General features: G+C 28.7%; 1 pseudogene; it reads right to left on the bottom strand.

Annotated features, from left to right (window-relative positions):
- Positions 1-1269: 1269 nt before the first annotated feature.
- The window catches only part of LOC107857852, a 66686-nt pseudogene continuing 47021 nt past the window's right edge, over positions 1270-20934 (bottom strand).

Below are 20934 nucleotides of genomic sequence, written 5' to 3'. Positions count from 1 at the left end.
ATCTGCAATAGAAATGAAAAAAATATATAATTGTCTTATGGATTGTTATGATTTTTACATCACATAAACTGAAGTTCAATTCATTATACATACTCGATCATCGTGATGAACAATCTTCTCAGAAAGATTATAATCCAAATTTATACTTTGGAGAAGCTCATCGGGAATTAAATGTTGAGAATCAATTTCAATGTTTGTTTTATCTGGATACAAATCAGTGCATCCCTTGCAAACAAGCAAAAAAAATTAAACCAATTTCAAACAAAAATCCAGTTGTATATGTTTATGCAAGACTATATATAAAATAACATATAACTACACAAAAAAAGTAATTACATTTGTGCACCCAAAAGAATAATCATATTTTAGTTATTTTTTACCTTTGTACCATCCTGATTCTCATCCAAATTCTGATTAACAGTAGGACTGAATTGTTGTGGTGATGTTTCGACACCAGCATAATCCATCTGTTGTGCTTCAACCTCTGTATCTTCATGTTGTTGCCACAAGTATAATTTAAATAAACTACTATTATTTGATTTCACTTAATATGTATATACCAGCCCACTAAAAATACATAGTGTTGAAAAATATATTTCTTGACACACTGCATATGCATTTTGTAATACATTTCATATGTATTTTTTTAAAATCAACTCATATGTATTTTTTGAATAAACTACATATGTATTTTTAACAATATACTGCATATCTATTTTTTTTACAAACTCTGGATATGTATTTATCAAAATACATTTCTGACACACTGCATATGTATTTTGTATTACATTTCATATGTATTTTTTTTATATCAAATCATATGTATTTTTTGTATAAACTTCATATGTATTTTTGGCAATATACTGCATATATATTTTTTCATATACTCTGCATATGTATTTTTTTAATACTGTGGATATTATATAATAATAAAACTTTTACCTTGCTATGTTCAATTGCTTTGATCATTTTTTTGAACTTTTTCTTCACTAATTAACGAATTTGAGTAAACTCTTCACGAATTTCTTTAAACTCTTGACGAACCTGTATTCATACAAATTTAGTAAACACATATTTTTAAATGTAAAACAAACATTTGACAAAAAAAATTACCTCTTCGCGGAATGCATCAAAAACTTTCTTAGAAATAAATGTTTCTTTCTCAACATGACTCTCACGCTTTGATACGGTTACTTCCTCTACATGACTATCTGCCTTTGACTGTACCTGAGGAAAAATAACCCTAGCTGTTTTCTTTCCTTCCTTTATTTATGAAGAAGAATTCTGTCGTGTTGGAATTGGCTTGAATACTGGTGTCTTCATTACAGCAGCCTTGGTAGCACGATAAGGTAGAGTCCTCATTTGGGTATGCGCATCAACAATATTGACTTGGTTTTTCCCTGAAGGTTTCTTCGCTACTAGGGTTGATGAATCCACCTTCTGTTTCTTTTTTGAACGTTCGTTGATCTTCTTTGGTGGTGGATCCTTGAAGTCATCGTCAGAATCAACTGAACGTTCATCTTCAATTCCATCCTTCTGTGGTATTTCAAGCTTTGCCAGTTCCATTTCAGTTGGCTCTATGTTCTTAAATACAACCTGCGGATATGTTAAATAATATGTTAAAGAATATGTTAAACAATTGAAAATGAAAAAGAATATATGTATACAATACAATACAATACAATACAATACATATCAATGCATATATATTTGTTCATAACAAACTTTGCCATTGTCCTTGAACATAGAATTCATCAAAAACTCATATCGTGGACGAGGTGCAATCGTCTTCCAATTTAATAATCAGAGAATTCGATTCTCAACCTTCAATGCAATCTTTGGTGGGACATTTGAACAACACTCATATAGCCACACTTGAATAGCCAGTGGCATTCCCTGAATCAAAAAAAATCTGCCCCCAGCTTTCAGCTGGTTGTTCAAACTTCTTGCCAGATCTTCAAAAGATAAAGAACCCCATGAAAAATCCTTATATCTACCACTATCTACCAACTCAAAATGAAGACGGGGTATAACAACAATGTCAATGTTAGACAACACAAATGAATGTAGGAAATACAAAATTGCAAATTTCTCAGCATCCTTGTCATTGTTCTCCCCCCATACTTTCTCCACGAATGGTAGAAATAGTTGCCTTTTCTATATAATTTCTACCCCATTGAAATACTTTTCAATCAACCTATTTGGTACACCCTCATAAAAAATAAAGTCATACCTATTAGACACACAATTCAATCCAGTTATGATAGCAAAATCCATGGGAGTAAAACTAAGAGAGGTGCCATTAGCACAGATCATAATCCCAGAAGAAGAACTACCCTTCACCTCAAGCGTCATAACACATCTTCACAACTGTGCTTGCACTACACACTGCTTCTTCTTCATAAAATAACCAAAAATGTTATTCTCACAAAAGTTTTTAAATTGTTCCTTGTTTAAAATTGCGCGTATGCTTCCATAAATATCATTGTCAATGTACGAGCACATGTGCGGTGAAAATCTTAGAATTTTTCTGACAAGGAGTATTTCGTCCCGCATCACCTATACAAAAAAACTTCCACTTCTTAATCTGTAAACAAAATTCAATCGAACAAAAAAACATATAATGTGCATATATATTTCAGATGATTAAAATGCATGTGTATTTTGATACAATCATAACTGCAACCAACACTGAAAAATACATATCAAATATACTAAAAATACATATAGACAATAGACTGTTATGGTAGTTAAACTAAAATAACATGCATATGTATTTTGACCATATGAAAAATACAACAAACACTGAAAAATACAAATACTCAAAAATGCATATCAACTACACTAAAAACATATATAGGTCAAAATTATTCAGCTGTACTAAAAATACATATCAACTATACTAAAAATACATATCACCTATATTAGAAAAATATATATCCAAATACTATTCATGAGTAGTTAATTCAACAATATATTTTCACATAATCCCTAAATATCATCATAACAGAAAATACATAATTACTTGAACACAAAAATAATAATACATTTACAAATAAAAAAATACCTCTTCCTCACTTTCTTCTTCAGATTTATCATAAGATTTGTCAACATCGTCTTCAATTTCTTTAGATTTCCTTTTCTTCTCGTACCATTTTTTTAGTTTTTTGCTCCTTTGGAGAAGGATTTTTCTTCAACCCTTTTTTTAAAAAATTTCCGTCATCTTCACTTCGTTGTTGCGAAACTTCGACCTAATTTCTTTTGATCTACCAGATTTTCCCAACTGTAAAGGATTTGAAACAACAGTAACTAAATCTTCTTGAGTTAACCCAAGACTAAAAGATGGTGCATCATACACTAATTTCATATTCCTTGTACCACTGTTTATAGGTGTTTTTGCAGTGTATTGATCCATTAAAACACAAAACCCTTAAAAATTAAATTTCTGATGAATTAAAGTAGGAAAAAAAATAAAATGCTCACATAGGAAATGCGATTAATAATTACCTAAAATATGGGAAGCAAATCCTTATCACAAATCGTGCAAGAATCTTACAAAATGCAATAAGATTGAGGAGAGAGTGATGGTTAATGGCGGAAAAATAGGAAAAAGAAATTTAAATTAAGAAAAGATAAAGAAGTAGTGGTGAAAAGGGGGATTTTATCACAGTAAAAAATTTATTTGGCAAAAAAATAAGAACCACTTAAAATAATGCTACATATGTTATAGAATGTAATTAGGAAAAAGTGTTGCTATTTTTTGTAATTAAGTACTTAAGTATGTTAACATATGTATTTTATCCAAAAAAAAACTAACCATATATAGAAACCGAAAAAAAATTCCTTCCCCAATGTAAAACCCAAAAAGTAGTAATAAAAAAAACCAATGTGAAACCAATCACCCCCAAGGTGAAACCAAGAAAATAGTAATAAAAAAATCAGTCCCAACATGAAACCCAAAATAATATAATAATAAAAAATTAGTAACTAAAAAAAAACCCCACCCCTACGTGAAATCCCCCCCAAAAATAAAATAATAAAAAAAACTCTATTCTTTCCGAACTTGGTTTTAGCATAACTTTTTTTATGCAAAATATGGTTAAAAAACTCAAAAATTGAAAAATAACAATTCCATACCCACGTAAAATAGGCTTTAACATACCTTTTACCAACTTCGATAAAAGTCATGCTAATTTCTTCGTCAACTCGATTTAGTTTATTTGTCATAAAAATTTTCATTTTTTGGTATGTTGATTGTTGCTTGCTTATTAATAATTTAAACACAATATTAATTGGCATACTGACAATTTTGCTTATATTTTTAATTTATTTAATTCGTGTTATTAGTTGAATTTATGTTCTTAATTGATTTAATTTGTATTCTTTGTTGGATCTATTAATAAGTAATGCTCTTCCTCGATTAAATTCACGAAAATGACTCAAATATTTAGGTACATTATTCACTTAACCCATCAATTTTTTTCAACTAATCAACTTTTTCCCTTCTACATCATGTGTTGCTTTCATAATTCATTTTCTTTAGGCTACTATTGCAATGGGCCCAAGGAAAAGAGGTGCTGCATGACAAACATAAAAGTGATATTCATCAATTATTTGAAACTTTTGGTGGTAAAAGATAAATGTGCTTACACTAAAATAGATGTTTATATTTACATTATTATATTTAAGTGTTAAGGATTTTTGAAAATTGATTTGAACTTTTTGTACACTATGACAAATCTCCGGAATAGATAAAATTATTTAATTTAAATTATCAAACATTACACGTGCAGTTAGACTAGTCTCTATTATATTAAAAGTGTGAAGTCCCTTATAATTGACGTTTGCCCTTTTTGCGCTTCATTAAAAGTCTTCACTTTAAACAAAATCGTCTTTTTCCCCTTTATGATATTAAATATTAATTTAAATTGCAAAATCCTATATTAAATAGTTATTTACATTAAAAGAGGTCCTATTTTATTTCAAGTAGGTAGCTTTCTACAAATTATTTTCTTAAATTAAGTACCTCAATTAAAATCCCTTATATTACTTCTTTTTCTCACGTTCATAAAGACAACGACTCCTATGAGGGAAAAGAAAAAGAATAAGCTAAATTACAGAAACCAATTCTTCAAAAATTGACTTGCACTTCGTTTTCTCATGAAAACAATATGACAATGAGTTTACACCGTACAACTTCTTTCTTTTGACGGCGATTTTCGTTTTGTTTGTGCAACGTGTAGTGATCTCAAACAAATATGAGTTTTCGTTAATTTTTGTTAAATTAATTTTGTTATTTGATTATTATTATTATTATTTTTGAGTTGAGGATCTATCAGACATAATCTTTTAACCCATAAAAGAAATAGTAGTAGAATAAAGGTAAGTTCTACGTGTATGTATATTGTTATTATTATTAATGTTGGTGTCGCAGATATCATATGTACTTATAAGTTGCTATAATGGCTAAGGTTTTACCTTGACATCACATGTGCCATCATCAATATTTAAAAGGTAGGCATTCATGATATGATATTTTTTGTTGTATTTTCATTTAATTCTGAATAGTTTATTTTCTTTTAACAAAAAACGGATGAGAGAAAAAATATGTAGAAAAAATGTGTGTTTTGTTTGAAATTGAGTTATTCTTCTATAAAATTATTTCTTCTTCAATTTTCAATTTTGATGTTGTTTGTATTATTGTAGTCAAAAGAAAGTGAAGACAAAAGTACGTTAACTTTTTCCTCTTTTTTTTTGTTTTGAATCTATGATAGATGATTTAGTATTAAATTTTATGTTTTTTTAGTGCTGGAGTTCTTAAATTTTGGTTTTACTGTAGTAAAAAGAAAGTGAAGACAAAAGTAAGTAAAGTCACTTTTTTCTTTTTGCAATAGCTTTATTAAGGTATCGTCTTTTTAGTACTATTTTGATATCTCGATTAATGAATTGTTTTGTTGATATATTGATTATCATATTATTTTATTGTGGTACACTGGTGCTATATGAATGTTCCATTGAACTTGGGTTCAATCAAGACAGGTCAAATTAAATCAATTCTAATATGAACATCATCGGATAAAGAAAAATTGAGGTAAGCATCCACCTACTTTGAGAGTTATGTATCAATTTAATTTCATTGCCTATTATATTTAAGGTTTTTATGGAGTACATATCGAGAATAGTAAAAAGATATCCACCTTTGTATCAGATTTTAGGTCAAAGCGCACTATTATTTATTAACCCCATCTTCACTTCGACTTTTTGTCATCAATAAGCAAAGATTTAAATTTAACAAAGTAATTTCTTTTGTCAGTTGAAGTTGATCGTTGGTGGGTTTTGGTTTTGATAAACTCAATTGATCCAAGTTTTTTTTGTTGAGAAGTTCAATATTCTTTCAAATTGAGTTATTAATGGGTTTAATCAAACCTATTTAACTAGCATATTAGGGCTAAATCTTTTCAAAGCATGTCTGAAAAATTTTAGTTCACGAAGATTTATGTTTTTTTTTTTGAAAAAATTATTTTTTCCCTCAAATTATCAATTTTATTTTCAGTTCTTTGTTTATACATAGAAGCTCGTGGGTTCTTTATCAATAAAAGTTTTTCTCTTCAGGTAACCATTATATATGTTTCTATCGTCTTGTAACACCTTTTTTTCTTAGTGATTTTGTCTTGCCTGAAGGGGAGTCTTGGAGTAACTGATAAAGTTGTTGCCATGTGACAAAGAGGTCACGAATTCAAGCCTTGGAAACAGACTCCGACAGGAATGTAAGGTAAGGTTGCGTACAATACACCCTTGTGGTGGGATTCTTTTTCGGACACCGCACATAGTGGTAGCTTTAGTACCCTGGACTATCCTTTTTTTTTTGTCTTGCATACGCATTGTAATACTTGCATGAAAATGTGATTATAAAGGTTTATTTTGAAAGTTACATACTTTTTTTTCTGTAGGAGTTTTTTTTATTTCTGAATGTTGAAGGTGATCAAATAGTGATTACATTTGTTATGTTGTATCGAACGGACATGATGTTAATTCATCTTACCGAATATGGCCTTAGATAGAAGGTTATGGAGTACTTTAATCAGATTTGGGTAAAGATTTATTAGATAGTTAAGCTAGCATTGTGTTTGTCTTTTGATCTATATTACGACTACTATTAACATTATTATTGTTTGGATGATTCGTATGTGTGCAAATGCAAAGCTTTATTGACTTTATATTGTCAATCTCCCATCTTTTGCTTTCTTTTAAATGTTTAGTTTGATTGATCTGTTTTAATTATGTATTAGGTGTATCTCTGTGAACATATATATGCATTGTTAACTATTAGTTTCTGCATGTAAATTTTATGTGCAGAGTTTTAGAAGAGTAATTGTGTTGATATTTCAATTATTTATATTATTTTATTGTAGTTCAGGTGATAGATGAATGTTTAGTTGGGCTTTGTAGCGGTTAGGTTTAGTCTTATTATTTTAATACTTCGATTATTATATTATTTTATTGTAGTTTTTATTCTATTATTATATATTATTTGTTTTGCTTAATACATGCGATGGATGAATTTTCGATCGAATTTTTGCCTAAAGTTTATGTTTAATGCTATTATTCTAATCTCAAATCTCGATTATGCGTTATTTTATTGTAGTTTATTAGTGATGTATGAGTGTTCAATTAGAATTGGTGACAATCAAGACAGGCCAAACTAAATCAATTATAATGTGAAAATTCTTGGATAAAAAAGTTTGAATTGAAATAGCCAAGCAGGTACTTTATATTTGTTGTTAATCCACCAAAGATAGAATGTAATTCATAGGAAATAGCACACAAAGAAAAACTTGAAAATAATAATTAAAGAATAATGAAATCTTAGAAAATTGAGTGGAACTATAATGCTTTTGGATTTCTTTCTTTACTTTGCATGAAAGTTTTCAAGTCTAAAGTTAGCCACAATTCCTCCTTATTTCTCATTATAATACCCTATTGATGGCTGTCTAAAATTTCAAAAATTATATCAAAAATATACTATTAATTAATTATAGTTTTTTTTTGTGTTATGAAGTTTTGCTAGATGATTTTTATATTTATATAGGAGGTACTAATTAATTGATGCAACACACATATACCAACATTAAAAAAACATATACTTTTGTCATTTAAATCACAATGTTTCATATATTACGACTTCAACTGTAATTTATTTATTTTTGTATTCAAGTCATTCACCATAGAGACATCAAAGGTAGTTGACTTATCCATATTAATTAGTAGAACTATAACACCCTAAAAGACACAGAGAAAAATTTTCAGACAACTTTAAAAGATCATATATCTCCATTTTAATTTGTTTATCTGATTTTGACCAAGAACCCCTAACATACTAATGATTTATATCTAAATTACCCTTAATTTTGATAAAAATATAGAATTTCGAGAATAAAAATAACACTTCATAAAATAAAGTGCTTCTAGAAGTAGGAAAGAAATATAATGACTAAGTTTTTCTTTAATTTAACTAATTTTTTATCTTCAAAATTTTACATTATCTTTTTAAAAATTTCGTACTTAATAAAATGACTTACTGACTTACACACGAGAATTTATTTTGTATATATGTTTATTTTGAATTAACGCTTGATACACTTATAAAATGACTTACACACGAGAATTAATTTTGTATATATATTTATTTTTAATTAATGCTTGATACACGTACAACGCACGTATTCTAAACTAGCATATTAAAAGTGTGAAAGCCTTTGAAAAGTGATTTGAACTTTTTGTCATTCATTAAAAAATTCTGTTTTGGCAAAATTATCATTTTACTATTTTTCTAATTTTTAAAATTTAAAATTTATTAAAATTAGTTATTAAACCTTTCCTTATTTTGATTATGTACCTAAATTTAGGGAAAAAAATTTACCTTGAATCCGTCTAATAGTACTCTAATTGTATCATAAAGACCACTAAAAATTGTGAACTTTTTCAATAACAAATATTGTTTATATAACCTTAACGTCCCTTTCTTTCCCCCTTAAAACTCAAGTTTCATAGTTATTCTTTCCTTGGTGCAAGCATCATTATATTTTGGATAAAGTTTTGTTCGTTGTTAATTTTAGTTAGAATTTCTTTAGGTTTAGCTATTTAATCTATGTAAGAAATCATAATATTTTATACTTTTAAATCTATTAGAATTTTACCTTATGTTTAAAAGAATTTCCACAATTCTATTTACGTTATCTTTTGCTTCCCTCTATTTTATTTTATTTTTCTAATTTTGATCTTGATTCAATTTGTTTTTTTTTTTTTTACCTTTTTTTATATCCATTGTTGTCATTTTTATTCCTTAGCAATGAAATCTCTCCTTTTGATAATTTCTCGTATTTTTTTTTCAGTTGGATATTTTTGATCGAAATTAATAATAAATACACATGTTACCGCCGAATTAAGTGATCAAAAAAATCAAAGGTTTATCTCTTTCTTTTTATCCTTTCTTTCTTTAACTGTGACTTTGTTTTGATTATGCTATTTATTATATTTTACAATATTATTTATCTGCATTATAGTTGAATAAGGTTATAGTCGACTCTTTTAATTTGAGGCCTACTAAATAACGCCCCATTAAAATAATATTTTTTTAGAGTTGGAGTTGAAGTTGGTGTCCGTGTTGTGTTTGGACATAAAAATAAATTGGAGTTGTTTTTTAAATTTTGTGAGAGAGATAGTAGTGAAAACAAGTTTAACTTATTTTCACTTTTTCAAAAATAATTTTCACCAAAGTGAAATAATTCTTTTGGCCAAACATGCTACTACTTTGACTTTTCTTTTAATTAAGATGACATCATCGTCGTCGTCGTCGTCGTCGTCATCATCATCATCATCATCATAATAATAATAATAATAATAATAATAATAATAATAATAATAATTAAAAAAAATAGATGTTGTAGGCAAGGCAAATAAGAAAACAAAAAACTAAACGTGTAGAGTGAGTAGGCACGGAAAGATCCATCGAAAAATTAGATTTTTGGGCAAATTTTACACAGAACCTATAGAAACTAGGATTTGGCTGAAAATTTTGAATGTATTTTAAATTTTAGGGTATATATATATATATATATATATAAAATGGTCCGAGAGAGAAGGAGTAATAAAAAACCGAAATAACCCATGGTCAATAGGATAAAGAATACAACATGTAATAGATGTATTACAAGAAAAATGTACAAATATATAGATACAAAAACAATTAAAAAGAAGTGATACAGATTTTTATAAAAATATATATACTACACAACATTATGAGGCCTAATTTATTTCAAAACCATCTTCTTCTATTATTTCTATATTCATAAAATTAGTGTTCTCACAATCTTCAATCTCTTCCTCAGTTTCTCTTTCATTTGTATATGTATAATCTGTAAACCTTACTGAGGTGTCTCCTTTCTTATTAATATACATTAAATGATCTGTGGATTTTAATATTTCTTTCTTACTGAAATTTTCTAAATTTCATTCTAATCCTGCATATTCCTCTGGATTTATCTTTAAAGGATTCATTATTTTAATTCCTTTATTTCTCATTATACTTACTAAATCATCTATCTTTAGATTAAATTTTATACTACTATTAGTGGCAAGTTTTTCTATAAATCCTACACATATTAATAAATATTTTCATTATTCATTTCTTCGTATCCTTTAGCCTGAATACCTATCTTTATATATTTTCCAAATTCTAAAGAATTTATCATATAATCTGGACTACAATAGAAAAGTCTTCCATTTGTCAACATGTCTACTTTGTTATTCCTATTATGGATCTTTTCAAGTCTGACCATCTATTATCATATATTGTAACTAATACCTTAGTTCCTAGATTTTTTCTAGTTAGGCCTTGTACTCCTACTACTATGAGTCTCATATGCATGAGGCTCATGTTTGATTTTTCAATTTGTCTTAAAGATTCTGGACTTATTAAATTTACACTAGCACTATCATTTCCAATTACACATAATTGCTCTTCCCTATAATGTTTATATAATTGTGTCATTGAAAACATTCCTTCATTGTATAAAGTCTTAGCACTTAATAATTTTAATTTGTTTTGTTGAAAAAGTTGTATATCTTTGTCTACGTCTACTATTTTTTCTAGCTGTTGTCTTGAATTCATTTTAGGTCTATTTATGATTCTTGATAACATGTTTGTTGTTAATCTTTCTTTTGTAAAACTTGATCTTGATCTGCTTGGGGATGCTGAAAAAAGGTCCACGGTTTTGGTTTAGTTATTTTAGCTTCTTTTAATTCTTTTTGAGGGGTTATTGGTATCTTTTTTAGTTGCTCTATTAATTTGTCTATAGTTTTATCTTGACTGTCTCTTTGTTTTTCTTCTTTTATGATTTTATTAAGTTCTAATAGTAATAAAATTATAATATTATTTTATTTTATGATTAAAGAGTCTGTTTTTCCTTGGGGTTGATGATCTGATAATCCTTTGAGATTTGGTTGAATTTGTGCAGTCTTTTGTAATATTGCTAGATAAAGTTTATCTTGTAGTATATCATTCATGAGAGTATTATATGTCTTATTTGGTTAATTTCTTTTCGTACTTCTTGTAATACTAACTTTATTTCAAGATTTTCTAGGTTACCCTTGTCTTTATTAATTAAAACTTTGAATTTTTTGTCTAATTCTTCTTGTTGGTTCTTTAGGAAATCAAAATTTAATTATATTTTACTTAACAAATTCTTTTGTTTGTTTTGCAGGTCTTCTAATATCTCTAGAGTTTTTAATATTTTTGTATTTTCATTTTGAACTTTTTCTCCTAGGTTTATTATAAAGTCTGTAATAGTATTTAGTTGTGGATTATATCCATGTAATATATGTTCTACGTTATTAAAATTACACTTAATAAGAGAACTGTTTTTTAAATGTCTGTATTTCTTTTCAGCTTGGATTGTTAGATCTAAATATTCTAATTTCTTTAAATTATCAATTTTTACACTACTAATTTTTATCCTAAAGGTATTTTGCTAATACAGTGGTTTTTAATGGTCTTTATTCTATAATTTCTGTAGTCTATACAGTAGCTAATATTTTCTAATTTACATTTAAACAAATTTATACGATTTACACAGTTTACTAATGTTATAAGGTCTGAGAATATAATGGCTTCTGATAATTCTATAACCTCTAATATTTCTATTTGATTTATTAATATTTGTTCTTTTTCTAAAATTTTGTTTCTTAGACTTATTTCTTTATATAATCAATTATATTCTCCTTGTATTTGTCTCACAAAAGAATGCGTTTTCATATATTTTTATTTAATTTTATCCTAAAGGAAAATCTACTAGGTCACACTGTTTCTTTAAATAACTTATCTTTCTATTGTAATATGTTATGTCGATTCTAAGTCCATGTAAATCATATTTTATTTCACTTAAATATTCTTTGAAAAATTCTGATTGTGATGTTTCAAGAGTTGCTAATGAGTCTAGATAGTTACTCAAATCTGTTTCTTCTGCTACTTTGTTTGCCCTTTTTTTTATTTATTCATTTAAAAGCCAATATTTGAATCGTATATCGTTAGCAAAAGGATGTCTTTTCATTTGTTATTATTTCTAGACCTAAGATGCTTTATCAATTCGTACTCTAAATAGGATATTATGGTGATTAGATTATCTAGTCTTCTTGGATTTTCTTTTGTATTATTTAGTCTTTTATATTTTAAGTATAAACTATACAAATTATTCTGAATTTCTTCTAATGATCTTGTATTTCTATGAGGTGTGTTCATTAAGCTAAATAAAAAGGATACACGTTTCTCAAAATCTTATCTACCCATAGTTTTTGGTTAATATAAGATATTTGATTTTTGACTTCTCTTGATCTATTATCTACTTCTTGTAATTCCGTCCAGATCTCTTCTCTCGATTCTGCAGAAAGCTCAAATAACTTAATACTTAACTACCTATGTTGTAGTAAGTTATTATATAAATTTATAAGTTCTCTCTTTATATTTCTAGTAGACCAATAATATTCTGAATCTAATATTACTAGATGTTCGTAGGGCCTAGGTTTTCGTTTCTCAGTTCTTGACAACACCATATATAGTAAAGGGGGCCATAATAAAAGCAGAAGTCCTATACGAAATAAATAGCAATAGCATATTTAAATGCACAAGCTATAAATTAAGAAACTTAAAACTTGAAGAAATGAAAGAACATTTTATAAAATATGAATTAAGAACAGATAATTATGGTTATACATGTAAAAAGGAACAAAAAGGTGAAGACTCAGAATTAATTTATAGTATAGACGAAAGTATAAAAGAATTTATGGAAAGTGCAGCAAGCACTGCAAGCCCTTTCCAGAAAACAACTGGTATGCAAAGAGTACTAGTAACAATAGAAAATTTACCAAGATATAGAGTATTCAGAACAAACTCAAAAACTCAAGCGGAACAAGACATAAAACCCAGAGAAAGAAGAATGCCAATAGAAGAACCTATTAGATTACAAGAAGGTGGTAATAAAGGAAAAATTTTAAATTTACCAGCTCATGACCCTCAGGCATGGAATAATGTAATAGACATATGAAAAAATGTAGTTGTAGAAGACTACATACAACATATACAGGGTAATCAAGAACCAGATGCAGAAATTATGTATAGATATTTAGAAACATTTTTAGGAGAAAGTACTAATGCACTTTGGGAAGCTTATAAGACAATATTCCCACAAGACTTTCAAGAATTAGTAGACCTAGGCTCACATCCATACAATTTTGTAAACAAAGTACATACTCTACTAACAGGTGAAGATCTGAATTTTACACCATATAAAAAACACATTCACGTTAACTCTGTTTTATTTTCTCATAACTACTTACCTGCTTTAATTACGTGTTTATATTACTTTGCTTATAACATATACTAAAACTTGTTTATTAATTATTTGCTATGTTTATATATTATATATACGCTTTATTATTATTATACATCTGTCTTATAGTATTATTATCTATCCGTCTATACTATTATTGTTATTGTCTCTTTATTATTATTATATATCTATTATTATATTATTATCCATCCTGTCAATTATTATTGTTATTAATATATATTATATTATATTATTATTATCTATCTATCTATTAATATATGTTATATTATATTATATTATATTATATTATATTATATTATATTATTCTGGTATCTATCTTTTATTATTGGATCATTTTTCTTCTATCTCTCTTCCTAGAGCCCCTGATAATTTATTAAATAATCTAGCTCCTAAAATCTGATCAAACGGGTTCTCACTAATTGTGCAATAATAAAAGTAATCATTTAGAAATTCTTTAATCCTTAACCAATTATTAATACTTAGTTGTTCTAGATTTATTAGGGTTTTTTGATGCAATACCACTAATAACAAAAGGGAAAATGTAGGAAATGTTACAAGGATGCATAAAATATATAGAGAAAGCATCAGAAATCTAAGAAACTCCAAAATCAACCCGTAATTTAAATAAATTTTACAACAAGGAACCAATAAGTAGAACAAAAGAAGACAGAATATTAGAATTAGAAGAAATACTAAGAAAATTAGAGATAAGAGTGTAGAGTAAAGAGATAATTAGAGACGAAGATTTAGTAGAGGTAGAATTATTAAATACATTTGTTGAAAATAATAAAGCTAAACAGAGAAAATCAATGAATTTACCATTAGAAGGGATGGTATGTTGAAGAAAAGAAGATAAGTACAGTCAAAGTTTTAGCAAGAATAAAAATTCAAGACTATGAGTTCCAGACATTAGATATAGTTGATTTAGGATGTACAAAAAACATTTTAAATATTAGAATTTTACCATCAAAATTAATTAAAAAATTGCCAAACCTTAAATATCCATGCAAATGGATGGAACCTATACTACCTATACATATTATATACCAAGAGCAAAAGTAAGTTTTATTAATACTTAGGAAAAATTCTACTAACCATCATATACACTTAGTGAAATACTGATTTTTTTAATAATTTCTTTTGGTATCTTATTGTAGGAGATGCATAAATTGTTGATCCAGCAAATCTATCGTTTGTCCACCCTTACATCTGGTTTCAATTTGAAAGTCAGATTGGATGGCTCATAACTGGCTAGATTATGAGGTTCGAAGATCAGTCTTTCTAATTTCGGATGTTCCAACATTGTTAGTGGCCTGTAACGAGTGTTGCTTCGTAATTTATTTAAGTAGTCTTGAGAGGATAAGGCCTCCACCTTTTCTTTGTTTTTGCCTATATACATACTGAAATAAAAATTGTTAGTTGTCTTCTTTTATTAGTCTACTTAGCAGATCTGCTAGGTTATTATCTTTATCTTTAATACGTTCTAGAACAATGTTATAAATTGAAGTGTCATCTAGGAAATTTAGCCACCTCCTTTTACTACTATTCTTCTATTTTATTTTCTGATAGAATTTTACTATGGCTTCGCAGTCTGTTCTTACTAGTATTTCTGGTTTATTTAATATATAAAGTTTAAAACTATTCAAACCATAGATTATTGCTAGTGTCTCCGCATCTATGCTATTTAATTTACCCTTTTCTTTATATTTTTCACTTGAATAAGCACATGTTTTCTCATCCTTTTTGTCACTATATTTGTTAGGCTTCGCTTTTAATACTGCTCCCCATCCTTGAAGGCTTCCGTCTGTCTCAACTATTAAATAATTTGTTTCTAATGGTAACGTTAAGTTTGGGATGTCTTGTATCATGCTTTTAAGTTGTTGGACTAATTTTATGTCTTCAGTATTAAAGGTGTTTTGGCCTGTTGATCCTGTTTTAGAATATAATGGTCCTGCTACTTTACCTAAGTCTTTAATAAAAGCTCTAGCATAATTTAAAAGTCCTAAAATTTTTTGTAAATCTTTAGTCTTGTCTATTCTAAGACTTTTTTAGCTATGTGTGGTTGTAATTTTATTCTACCATCTCCAATAACTACTCCTAAAAAATTAATACTATTTTTACATAATTTCATTTTCTTTCTACTTATTATTATTTCATTATCTACTAATAATTTAAAAACTTGTTGTAAATGTCCTAAATGTTGTCTCATATTATTACTAAAAACTAGAATATCATCTACATAAACCAATACAAAAATTTTATAGTCTCTAAAAATATTATTCATTTTTCTTTGAAAAAATGGAGGAGCAGTTTTTAATCCGAATTGCATGAGCAGTCATTCAAAATTTCATTCTGGATATGTGAAAGCTGTCCATTCTATACTATCTTCATGCATTTTAATTTGCCAATATCCAGATTTACAATCAAATTTACTAAATACTTTTCTTCCTTGTATTCTATTTATTAATTTTGTTTTGTCTGGTAACTTATATCCATCCATTACAGTATTATCATTTAGTCTTTTGTAATTTATTACCATTCTAGCTTTTCCTCTTACTATTTCACTTTGGTTTCCTACTATAAAGCTGCTGGCCTATGTCTTGAGGTAGATCTTCTAATTATTCCTAATTCTAATAGCTCTTTTATTAGTATTTCAAAGTCTTTAAGGTCTTCATTTGTAGCCTCTATAGATGTTGTTTTCATAGTATATTCTGGATTAATTATTTCTAATTTGCAGGTAATTTGATTGGAGTCCCAATGTTGCAAGGGTTTTTCTCCAATTATCTCTAGCTTATCTAGGATTTGTATTATTTTTTCTAAGTCTTTTTGATCTTTTATTACTCGTATCTGTTGTATACCCTTCTTAAAATTGAATAATTCTGTATCCATTTCTATTAATGTGTAGTCTTTTCCTATTTATTCTACTACTAATAAATCTTGTAATTCTTCATACATTGTTTCTTTTTTATTATCATTACATGTACAATTTTCTCCTTTATCACATTCTAGTGGCATTTCGGATTTTATTTGATCATTTAAGCTTTCGATTCTTTCTTCTGTCTTGTCTAACCACTTACAAAAACAACACTGATTACTGTTTAATCATTTTCCTTCCTCAAATTCATGTTCACATTCTTCTATCAAATTTACTAATCGTAATAGTCTGAGTTTGTTTAATAAATGTAGATGAATATATGTCAGATAATGAAAGTATATACTCTATTAGAAGTATGTAAGCCTTTGAAGAAGAAATAAATAAATCTGATTCTTCAAATTTTGGAGAAGAGGAATTTATAAATGAAATAGGATTAGAAAAGACAAACTCAGACTATTATGATTTAGTAAATTTGATAGAAGAGTGTGAACATGAATTTGAGGAAGGAAAAGGATTAGACAATAATCAGTGTTGTTTTTGTAAGTGGTTTCCAAGTACAAACAAAAGGGCAAAATGTAGGAAATGTTACAAGGAATGCATAAAATGTATAGAGAAAGCATAAAAAATCTAAGAAACTCCAAAATCAACCTGTAATTTAAATAAATTTTACAACAAGGAACCAATAACTAGAACAACTAGAGACAGAATATTAGAATTAGAAGAAAGACTAAGAAAATTAGAGATAAGAGTGTACAATAAATAGATAATTAGAGAAGAAGATTTGGTAGAAGTAGAATTATTAAATACATTTGTTGAAAATAATAAAGCTAAACAGAGAAAATCAATGAATTTACCATTTGAAGGGATGGTATGTAATGAAGAAAAGAAGATAAGTACAGTCAAAGTTTTAGCAAGAATAAAAATTCAAGACTATGAGTTCCAGACATTAGCTATAGTTGATTCAGGATGTACAAAAAACATTTTAAATAGTAGAATTTGCCATCAAGATTAATTAAAAATTGCCAAAACCTCAACTATCCATGCAAATGGACGGAACCTATACTACCTCTACAGACTATATACCAAGAGCAAAGGTAAGTTTTGTTAATACTTGTGAAAAATTCTACCAACTATCATATACACTCAGTGAAATACTAGTTAGAGATTTAAACATAAAAGCAGACTTTGTCTTGGGATTAAATTTTATGATGCAAAATAATGGCGGATATCTTGTTACGAAAAATTGGGTAATATTCGCTAGTAATATCACTCACTCACCAGTGCAAATACAACCCCTGCTAACTAAATATCATTTCCTTAAAGACAAGACAGAAGAAAGAATCGAAAACTCAAATGATCAAATAAAACCCAAAATGACACTAGAATGTGATAAAGGAGAAAATTATACATGTAATGATAATAAAAAGAAAACAATGTATGAAGAATTACAAGATTTATTAGTAGTAGAAGAAATAGGAAAAGACTATACTTTAATAAAAATGGATACAGAATTATACAATTTTAAGAAGGATATACAGCAGATAGCTGGCTAAGTTTACCGAGTTTCTGAACTGATTACTAAACTGAGACCGTGACTGATCTCTGAGTACAACTGTTTGTGACACTACTGATACTGTTCTATAAATACTGTAGCTCTAGGTAAACAACTAGATTTTTGGGTATTGAATACCCCTAGGACTCGATAGCATAAAATCAAAACATAGCATGAACTTGGAAAGCACAATAATGCACACTTGTTCATAACTCATTCATGGAGACATTTCATCAAATACTTGTGAGATGTAAGCTTGCATATATGCTAGCCTGTCATGATTTTCACCTTTAACTCACATGAGCAACTTATCAAGCACTTGGGGATCATAATATATACACATGATACTAAACAACATGTAGGCATCATACTTTCAAATCTCAATTTGCAAATCAAGGGATTTTAACATAAATTCACAGGTTACTACACACCTGATAATTAATTTCAAATGAAATTTAAATAAACTATGGATTAGAACACAATTTCACATCATAATCATGAGTACACACAAATCCAACATAGAATTAATGAAATCCATTAACGTGTAGTTTAAAAGAGTTTCTTGAACTCTAAGGCTGGAAGGAAACCCTTGGATGAACACTTCACATACCTAGATGCTTGAATTCGTAAAGACTGATGGTTTGTTCTTGAAGATTTGCTCTTGAAATTAAAACCTCTAGGGTTTGTTCTTGAGTAGCTTTGAGAGAATTTGAGAGAAAGTGAGTAATTTATCCTCTAGGATCATTTGATTTTATGTTTTGGGGCTGCAAATGGGTAGGATAACGACCCAAATACCCCTTTGGACACGACTTTTAAATGACTAAAAATGTGTCCACTGATGCACAAACTAACGCGTCGCATCGATAGCATTAACACAATGACCAACGCGCCACATCAAGTTCACATTAGTTCACTGGAACTATACTGAAAGCTGGGGGAAAAATTAACTGTCGACGCGATAAGCAATGCGACGCATTGAGTTTGTATCGACTCATTGGAATTTGGTACTAGAAGCTGTGAAAAATATTTATCGACGTGATAGGTGATGCGGCGCATTGGGATCGTGTTGATCCACTATTTTGGATTTTCAAACGTTCCTCAAACGATGTTTGAAAAATTTGAAACTCACCCGAAGTGACCTACTGTCATTCCTGATCATGAATAAACCTAAAAATCGATACTTTAAGGTCATAAAGGTCATGAAATAGGATCGCCAACTTACAAAGGTTAAAACACTCCTAAGTATAAACACTCAACTGAAATTTTTTTTACAGTTTGGGACCTCTTTTCAAGGTTTAACGAATTGAGTTAAGCTTAGAATTTTGTGGAGTCTTACAATATCTCCTCCTTGGGAACATTTGTTCTTGAATGAGACTGACTAAGCTGAAAATATTGATAGACTGAATTTATTTATACTAAACACGCACAACTGACGCGTAATTACGTTACTGAAAGTACTGATATACTGCATTATCATACTGACATGCTTAACTGAAGCATGACTGAGTTCTGGAAACATAACACATAACTGAGTTATTTCATAAAGGTATGCATGGTATGAAAATGCTATGCAACTAAACCGATATAGAGTTGTAAAGGTAATCTGAGCATGGGATTGAATGAATTTAAGGGAAACTGTTACCTTGACCTAAGTCTAAGTTTTTGAATAAGAGGTGAGGATACTTGGTCCACATATTTGTTTCTGCTTCCCAAGTAGCTCCCTAATGGACTGATTCCACCTAAGAACTTTGACTAGAGAAACCTCTTTATTCCCCAATCTACGAATCCTAATAATCGAGGATTTCTACTGGGATCTCTTTATAAAAGAGTCTGTTTTGAACAACTCTACTCCCTATAAGGACTACAACTATGGGGTCACTTATGTAATTTCTAAGCAAGGATACGTGAAACAAATGGATGTACTGAAGCTAAATCTGAAGGCAACTAAAGCTCGTAAGCTATCTTTTCAAAGCAACTGATAATTTGGTAAGGACCGACATATCAGGGACTGAGCTCCCCTTTTTTGCCAAACCCCTTTACCCCTTTCATGAGAGAGAATTTTCAAGAAAATAAAATTACCGATCTTAACTCGAGATCCTTTACTGAACACGCATGAACGGGAACATGAGGACATAACTGAGCCTGAAATATCAATACATGAACTGAATATCAGAAACTAAACTAAGCCCCTAAATACATGGTCTATAGCTGAGATTGAAACTTGAGGGTCCACTTATGAGTACCCACTACTCCAAACTGGATTCGTTATGTGAAAAGAAAGTGGAAAGTTTAGATCATGAAAGCTTGGGGGACTATAGTGCATCTCCCTCTTAGGATAATGCGTCCCCTGAAGGATGCTGACTTGACTGAGCTACTAAGGAGAAACTGGAATGATGCATAGGGCACCTATGAACTGAATTGTGACTGCATATCGGGGATCTGAAACTGAGGCATGATACATGAACTGAGTTGAACTCGCAACTACCTGGTCGCTCCAGCTTGGAATAGTTACATTTATGAGACTTCAGATAGTAAGATTAGATGGAAAGATGGGAAACCAAACCATATGAACGATACAAACTTATCCGTCTGACTGCTAAACT

This window comes from Capsicum annuum, chromosome 2 (genome assembly GCF_002878395.1).
Source record: "Capsicum annuum cultivar UCD-10X-F1 chromosome 2, UCD10Xv1.1, whole genome shotgun sequence".
In the NCBI taxonomy this organism is placed as follows: domain Eukaryota; kingdom Viridiplantae; phylum Streptophyta; class Magnoliopsida; order Solanales; family Solanaceae; genus Capsicum; species Capsicum annuum.
This window is presented reverse-complemented; position numbering and strand designations above follow the sequence as displayed.